We start from the raw sequence: 8,724 nt of genomic DNA on the forward strand, positions 1-8,724 counted from the left end.
GCTTCTCTAGGATGACAGGCTCCCTAGTAAGAGTCTGGGGAATGAGGACTCATGTGAACCGGTCTGGAAGGAGGCAGGCACACAGGACACTGGGTGGAGCCAAGAACACGGCTTTTACTCCCTGCTCTGGCCAGATAATGAGGCTGCGGTTCCCCCGCCTCACAGTTCCTGAGGGTCTGTCTCTGCTCCAAGATCCTGGGACTGTATGATCTCGCCCATGATGGGGAGATGGGCTTGGGGTGGCAAGGGGTGCAGCGGCAGCTTCTTGAACTCCATGTGTCTGGTGGGGAGGGAGGAGAGGGTCTTTTAGGGCTTTGCCTAGATCTCCCTCCACTTCCCAGTCTCTTCAGGCAGAGATCAAAATGGGTTCCCCCTCATGGGGCCCTGAGAGGCTGACGGGACCTAATTTTAAAAAAGAAAATCCCAGGATGAAAATGGTTAAGAGGGCAATTTCCTCTGTACAGAACAGGAGATCAAATCAACTTTGGAGCAATTAATGTGTGAGGGGAGAGAAGGAAAAGGGGCCAGGAGCGTGGGTGCTGATGACACTTGGCTGGCAGAGGTTGCAGGATTAATCTCAAAGTCAGATGGAGCAGAAGATGACCTTGTTGTGTGTTTGAGCCTGGCACGGGCACCTCCTTCCAGCTTTAGACCCCACCTCACTGCCAGGGGTCTGCCCATGTCCCTGTCATTCTCTCCCAAGGACAAGCCCTGGACTCTGGCTGGGAGCTACCTGACAGGTTCAGGTGTAGGCTGTATAGGCACTAGAGGGGGTCGGGGTCTGGGAAGAACTCTGAAGACTAGTCCTTTGGGCAATTGAGAACTCCCCAACCCCATATGTTCTTCTTTATCTTGAGGATTCACTCAGTGGAGTGAAAAGTTTCCCATCATCTTCCTTATGCAGCCCTTCAACACCACCTTATTAGCCCCATCCACCTGCCTCCTGACTTTCTGCCCCTGGGTTCCTTGGGAAGCAGGGTCTGGTGGCCCAATGAACAGGACTGGGGGGTGTGAGGGGAGTTTCGCCCACAAGAGGGCACCAAAGGGTCAGGAGCTGGCAGTTGTCAATGGGGTTTGGAGGTAAAGGTGTGGGTTGAGAGGGGTAGCTTCAGCTTAACCGTATATTCAAAACTGTCTGCCCTAGACCCTGCAGTCTGGCCGGTCCGGTGAAGGCAGGCAGAGGTGCCACCTCCAGCATTTCAACGAGCCACCAGGAAGGCATTTGTGTATCTGAGACAGGTCTGCATAGACCTTGCTTATCTGGTGGCTGGAAAGGATCAGGCCAACAGCTTCCTGGTTGGTAAATGAGAAGGGAATGCATTCTTCATCCACACTCTTTTTTTTTTGGTAGAAAACACCTTTCCAGACTTCAGGTCCATGATAGGGAAATGACTTTTTAAAAGGCGGAGTGGGTGAGTGGGCAGTGTGAAAGCAGAGATGGACCAGTCCAACACCCTCATTCCACCGAGGAAGCCCCCAAGACCTTGAGGATGAACAAGAGAGTGAGAAGGGAGTGTCTTCAGAAGGGTGGGGGTGGACTGTGGGCCCTGCTGAGGCCAGGCCGTGGGTGGCATCGGCTCTCTGTTCCTTAGTACCTACCTCCTCCGCTGCCCCAGATGTCCAACCTCCTCCAAGGCCTGTCCACCATGTGCAGGCCAGAGCTGTCTGGGAAGCCAGAACTGCAGCAAAACCTGGGATGAGAGAAGCAGAACCTCAGAACAATGCCCTTGGAATGTCGCAAGTTTCCAGCATCCACTGTTCCTTTAAATCACAGGTTCTTCCTTTACTGTTTGGAGCCTTTGACTTGGATGAGAATCTCATACATACTGTGAATCCTCCCCACCCACCCTGCACAGCTGCCTCCAAAGAATGAGCCCCACATGTAACACTCCTGCCCCGAGTCCTTGCTCCCTGCCCCTCCAAGACACCTGGAGCAGCCAGAAAGAGCCTCTTCAATTCACCTCATGTTCCCCACCCCCTGGGACCCCCATCTCTTAGGGTCCAGCCCCCATCCTCCTCTCAGGCTCCTCCAGACTCATTTTTTCCTTTGCTCTCTCTTTTCTGAGGGGGCAGTGGAATTTATACAATATTTAAGCAGCCAGAGCCAAGTCCGGGAAGATATTATTAATGTAAAAGGGACGGCTGCAAATGCTTTTGGACCTGGTTACAATTAGAGGGTGATTTTTCTAAAGGTCAATGAATTCAGATAATATCCACAGGGGGGAGAGAAATTTAATACCTTTTTAGTGAATTAATTAATTATAATATTATATCGGCTTGGGGTTCTTTTCCAGAGTGATTAAGGGAGCGATCTGTCTTCTGTGAGGCTGGGGAGAGGCGCCTGCTGCCAGTGAGGACCCTGTCTTGGGGCTCGGGATAGGGGCCCTTCCCTCTCCAGTGTGGCCAGGGAGCTGGGGGTCTCGGGCAGCAGAGGAGGCTGGTAGGCCTCAGCCTGGGTGAGGGCAGGTGCAGGGACTGGCAGTGCCCTCTCCCCTCAGCTGGTGCCCCAAGGCCGGCCCTCCTGCTGCCTTGCCCCTGAGCCTCCACCACGGCCTCCTGCCTTACACTGGGGGAAACCACGGCCGCAGGATTCGGGAGCTTGACCTGAGCCCCGCTATGAGTCAGGACAGACCGGAGTGGCAGAGCTGCCTGGAAATAACAAGAAGACGCCCTCCCCACCCCGCAAGCCAGACTTTCTAGAAACTTCTCCACTGGCCTGTGAAGTTCCCCCTTGCCAATGGAGGCTCTGCTTATAAAATGGAAGTGTCCCAGGAGTGCTAGTGAGTCCCACTGCCGCAAGGCCAGTGAGGAAGTAGCTGAGATTTCTGTCCCTGGAGGGACCTGAAGGTGCCTGGGGAAAGGTACCTCTCACTGGCTTGGCCATTCATTCATGCGTTCAATCATTCATTCATTCAACAAACATCTGTGGCACACCCGTCTTGTGCCATCTAAGGCAGAGCAAAATCGCCCTTTTTGAAGCCCCGCCCACCTCATCTTGAGCCTCAGCAGCTCCTCTGAACAATAGGGGTGGGCTGAGGAGACCTATGGTTTCCTTCAACTCAGATAATAGTCCTCACCTCCACCTGGGGGCAGCAGAACAGCTGGGAGGGAGTGGTCATTCAGTCGTGGGTGCCTGCACACCCTGAGCACCCGCTCTGAGCCAGCTGGGGCCGGGTGCAGGAGGTGCTTGGTGGATAAAGAGCAGCCAGTCCCAGGGTCAGGTGGAGGACAAGCCGTGAGAAGGGCAGGGGGATTTAGCGAGGGTGGTTAAAAAGGGGAGAGGAGATGTGCAGCTGAGCTAGGAGAGGGAGAGGCCTTCCAGCCCCAGGGCACAGAGTGTGTGAAGGCCCATGGGTGAAAGGGCTGCTGGGACCCGAAGGGGATGCGTGGGCCCAGGGTGGTGCCTGGGAGACTTTCACGAGGCCACAGGTTCTGGGTTCCGAAAGGCAGGGAGCAGCAGCGCCACGCCGGCCTGCGTGTGAATGCGAGCTCTGCCACTCTGCCACGGGGTGGGGCTCTGCGCCTCGTTTCCCCTCCCGGGATGGGGGGTTTCAGTATCTGCCTCCCGGGGTGGCTGTGGGAATTAAAAGAACTTAACGGAAGTGCTAGGCACAGCATGGCACTCAAGATTTGGCTCTGGACATCTTCCAGGTGGCCCTCAGGGGTGAGGGGACCAGGGGTCTGTCTGCCCCTGGCTGTGCCCTTAATTTCTTTCCTTGCCCAAGGCGGGGGGGTCCAGCAGAAGCCCCGGCCTGGGGACCTTTCTGGGGCAAGAGGAGGTCAGCGTTTTTCTCCTTTCCTTGCTCGGTCCCTTCTCCCTCTTTGTCGCCCTCAGCCCCGGCTGCCCCCAGCCCCTCCCCCACTCTCTCCCTTTCCATGTGTGGCGGCCGGGGAGGGCCTTCCCACTGTACTATCTTTGGGCCCTAAATTAAAATTGATGACATCTTGAAATGAGCAGTGAGGGTAATTTTGCTTCTGAGCCGGGATGCTAATGAGGCCCCTTAATGGTGCGAATGCTGAGCTGACGGGTCGTGTGTCACGCGCAGCGGCTAGGGGGGTAATGGCCGCGGTAAGTGCCGGTAATTACACCCTGTCTCGCTGTGTTTTGGCAGTCCTGGTGGGAGCGCTGGGGCTCGGTCACCGCCAGCGGGGGCACCCCCACCCGCCACGGGCCTGACAGCCAGAGATGCCCCCTCAGCCCCGCCGGGCTCCTCAGATCCAGCCCCACCTAAGATGAGGAGCCTGGAGTGCAGCCCCCACACGTGCACGACCACGCGTACCCACGCACGCGCCCCCACACGCGGGGCAGGTCGACACACACTCAGGCTCACCCGCTATGCTCCCTCACACACACACACTCCTCACCCCGTGAACACACACGGCCTCAGGCTCACGCTCACACGTGCACGCACACGTGTCCTCACGGCGTGCGTGAGCACCAAGCACCTGCTGCGTTTCGGTCTGCGGCCTCTAACCCTCAGACTTCCGAGGTAGGCGGCGCGGCTCTCACCGCCTGACGCAGACACAGAGACAGGGCCTCGGGAGAGGAAGCGATTCGCCCGCGGCCCCACGGAGGCGGGGGTGGGAGTCGGTCCGTCCTGCTTCGCCGTCGTGCACCCTCCTCGTCTCCTCTGTGTGCACTCGCATACGCACGTGTACCTCTCAATGTGCCGGCACACGCAGGTCACAGCTCTCCTCTGCACACCCCAGTACACACGCCAGTGCACTGCAAGTGTTCACCTGTGCACCGCTGACACATGCACGGTGTGCTTAGCATGCCCACACATATAAACACATGCGTGTACATGCTCAGATCCCATAATGTCCACAGTCCACGCACACACCGCGCACTGGTCACGTAGCCACTCCAGGCTCCAACATCTCATCTCTACAGGAGGGGGAATGCGTTCTCCTCCACTGCCCTCGCTGGCATTTAACTGTGAAGGCAGAAAGACAGCCACACGGAGCCTTGTGACGTGCCCTTGCACAACCTCTGCAGAAATACACACTGGGCGCACGCGCAGGCTTTGCACATGTGTGCATACGCTGACATGTGCACACTCGTGCTGTGGAAGCTGTGGGTTTGTGCGACATGCAGCCACTAGACACGTCTCTGCACATGCGCTATGCCCCCGCAGCAGGCGTTCACACACAGCGCCTGCGCAGAGCCCCGAGTGTACACGCCCCTGGAGCTGGAACCACCGCAAGGCCCGCGGGCACCTGTCACGTGTAGGTCCTCCCACCTCTGAACCGTTTCTCAGACTGCGATTGCAGTGAAAGTATGGGCTTCGAGTTCGCCTCCGTCCTTGGCCTGGGTCCATCACTTTACTTGCTGTGTGACCTTGGGCAAGTAACTTAACCTCTGTGTCTCATTTTCTTCCTCTGTGAAATGGGGGTAATAGTGTACCCACTTCACAGAGGTGTTGGGAGGGTTCAGTGAGTGAACAGATGTAAAGCACTGGGTTCCCGGCACAGGGCAACGCCCCGGTGAAGGGGAGGCAAGGATGCACGTCAGGCTGTGACACGCTCTGAGGAGTGGGCAGTGGAAGGTCGAAGAGGGAGTGACCACCGAGGGCTTAGATGGTTCAGGAGGACTTCCTGGCAGAAGAGAGACTTTAGGCTAGGCCTTGAGAAGAACTACAGCCACTGTTCAGTGAGCACCTACTCTGTGCTGGGCCCTGCACTAGACACTTTGTGTGACCAACCCTCTGAGTCCTCTGTGACACGCCCCCAACCGCCTGGAGGTGGGTACTACGGTGTCCACCTTATGGACAAGGAGAAAAAGGTGCAGAGAGACTTGGAAACTTGTCCAAGGACAGGGAGGGCATAGATAAAAGGAGAGGAGGGCACAGGAATTCCAGGTGGGAAAGCAGCATGTGTCAGAAATACAGCAACAGATGGGAAAACACCCCAGAGGGCTCTCCTTGATACACTGTAACTGTTTCCAGATAATGAGAAGGGGCGAGCATCTGGAGGGGCGTTCTGACCTAATTGCTGTGTTTCTTGCAGAGACACCAGGGATGTTGGGGGTGGGGCGGTGCGGCACAGCCCACAGCATGCTGGGCCAGGGGCGGAAGCTGTCCACCTCCACCTCCCCCGCCGCCCCCACCAAGGACCCTCCAGCGAGGGAAGGGGCAGGTCGTCATGAGCTCACAGCCCCGGAGACCAGGCCTGGCTCTCTGGGAAAGGACCAGAAAAGGACTCAGGAGGGCAAGAAACTGTGGGAGGAGGTGGTGAGGGCGGTGAGCAAATCCCTGCCCATCCCACCTTGGAGCCAGCATGGCCACACCCCAGGGGCTACTTCCTTGGGACCCCTCAAGTAGCAATAAGCCAGTTATGAGGGCCCCCAAGGCTCTCCACAAACACAGCGTAATGTCTCATGCCCATTAAATTGCCCAGGGTCTGCCAAGCTGGTCCACGCACCATTCTCAGAGAGACCATGGATGGTTTTTCCCCAGCGTTTGCACGAGCTCTTCCCATTTGCAGTAAACTTGTTGATGCCCAACCACCACCAGTGCCCTCCTCCACGAAGCTCTGGGTTCCAGGCTTGTGGGGGCCCCTTCGCCCTGTATTTGCCTCATCCAGTCAGGTGATAGCGGTTTGGTTTATGACCCTGTCCCTGACCCTCTGCAGGTTCCTCCTCCTCATCTGTCCCCAATCTACTAGGCCACCTGTCCACCCTCCCCCGCACCCCGACCTCTGAAGCCAGTGCTCTAGACTCAGAGTTGCTGGTCCCCCAACACAGGTGCCTTCGGCCTTGCCTTGGCTCACACTGATCTCTGCCTGGTCCTTCTCCCTGCATCTCAGTGTGCCCCAGCCCCGCCGCCCAGAGACCCAGCTGGGACGGAGGCCACAGTCCCACGAACAGCCTCTGGCCACCATGGAGACAGAGCGTGGCAGGGCAGGGAGAGAATAGGCGTGGGCTTCTGAGGCCCTCAGATGTGGGTTGGCACCCCCACTCCTCCTGTTTTTGGTGATAGGAACTTGCGGAAGTCCTCCCCTGTCTCTCTGTGCCTTTGTTTTTTCTTCTTCTGTCAGGGTCAAGGGGTGTGGAGGCGGCCCAACTCACCAGGGCTGAGGGCACCCCGGGGATTGGTGCATACAGCCCCTGGCCGGTGGCAGGCAGGGGAGGGGGTGTCCACTGTGGGGGATCATATCACTTATTGTCCAGATCGGCAGTGAGAGTGGACGAGGGCACTGTGAGTAACTGCAGCAGAGCAAGAGGTGAAGACTCAGACTGTCCCAGAGAAGCAACCTGTGTGGTCACTAGTTCGATACTCAGGGTCGGTCCCCTTTCTGCCCACACCTCCGCCAGGGTGGGCTGGGGCATCTGTGTGCCTCCATGGGCCAGCTGGGCCTGGCCACCTGGGGGCCTGCTCAGAGGCCACATGAGCTGGGGGCGGGGGGGGGGGGGGGAGGCACCCAAAGGTCACACCCAGGGGCAGAATCTCAGGAGGGGACATGACACCCTGCAGACAAGGAAGGTGGCGCTGTGGGGAGTAGCTCCCTAGGCCAACAGTGGAGAGGAAACCTGAGGGGTGGGAAGGAGGGATGGGGGACCCCACCCCCCAAGATGCTTTCCTGGAAGTCCCCACAAGCTCCGCCGCTGGAAGCATGATGCCGCCCACACAGAGCGCGGGCTTGCCCGACCGGCGGTCCGGTCCTCGGAGTGCTTCCCGGGCACTGGCTCCTCCGCCGCCGCGAGCAGCCCGGGTGTGCGGGCGGCGCTGTCTGATCCCAGTTCACAGAGGAGAAGCCGAGGCCGGAGAGCTGAGGCGTAACTCGTCGGAGGCCGCATAGCTAGAAGGGCAGAGCCCCGGTCCGAACCCAGGAGCTGAACCCAGCTGCGAAGCTGGGGCTGGGCCAACGGCTCCCTGGGGGCGGGCAGGTCCTCCCCACTCCGGGTTTAGTCCCGAACGTCGTGACAATGGGGAAATCCTTCAGGAGGCGGCGGACGAGCAGGAAGCAGCGTGGCTTGCAGTGAGGCCTGGTTCGAGTCCGGCCTCATCCCGGTAGACTCCTCGCCCACAACGAGCCCGTGGCTTCACCAGGAAAACGCCTGTCCTGTTGGCTGTCCGGGCCCCAGACGCTGAGCTGCGGAAGGTGAGCAGCGCGAGCTGGGTGTTTCGTGGATGCTGGCACTCGCTCCTCTCACCCTCCACGCTGGGCCAGCCCTGGGGTCCCCTCACCCCAAGGAGGCCAAGACCCAAGGCTCCAGGGGGTTACCCAGCAAGGGCTCCCTGAGCAACACACAGAGAAGCCAATACTTTTTAAAAATTGGTATTTATTAGTTTGAGAGAGAGAGAGAGAAACCCTGATTTGTTGTTCCACTTACTCATGTATTCATTGGTTGGTTGCTTCTTGCATGTGCCCTGACCAGAGACCGCAACCTTGGCTATTGGGATGACGCTCCAACCAACTGTGCTACCTGGCCAGTGCAGAGACAGTACTTTTGAGAAAAAAAGCTTTTATTGTGAGGTCAGCTGTCAAGGAGACTGAAAGCAAGACTCAAAGTGTCCCTCCTGCCCTGACCGGTGTGCAGTGCGCAGTGTGGGGTGCGGGGGTCGTCCCCCAAAGCAAAAGGTTGCCAGTTCGATTCCGAGTTGGGGTGTGCATGCAGGAGGCAACCAACTGATGTTTCTCTCTCACATGATGTTTCTCTCCCCTTCTCTCTAAAAATAAGTGAATAAGTAAGTAAATAAATAAAAATCTTTTAAACCCCCC

The sequence above is a fragment of the Artibeus jamaicensis genome, unplaced genomic scaffold, assembly GCF_021234435.1.
Source record: "Artibeus jamaicensis isolate MK-2021 breed Jamaican fruit bat unplaced genomic scaffold, CSHL_Jam_final contig_1803, whole genome shotgun sequence".
NCBI classification, from domain to species: domain Eukaryota; kingdom Metazoa; phylum Chordata; class Mammalia; order Chiroptera; family Phyllostomidae; genus Artibeus; species Artibeus jamaicensis.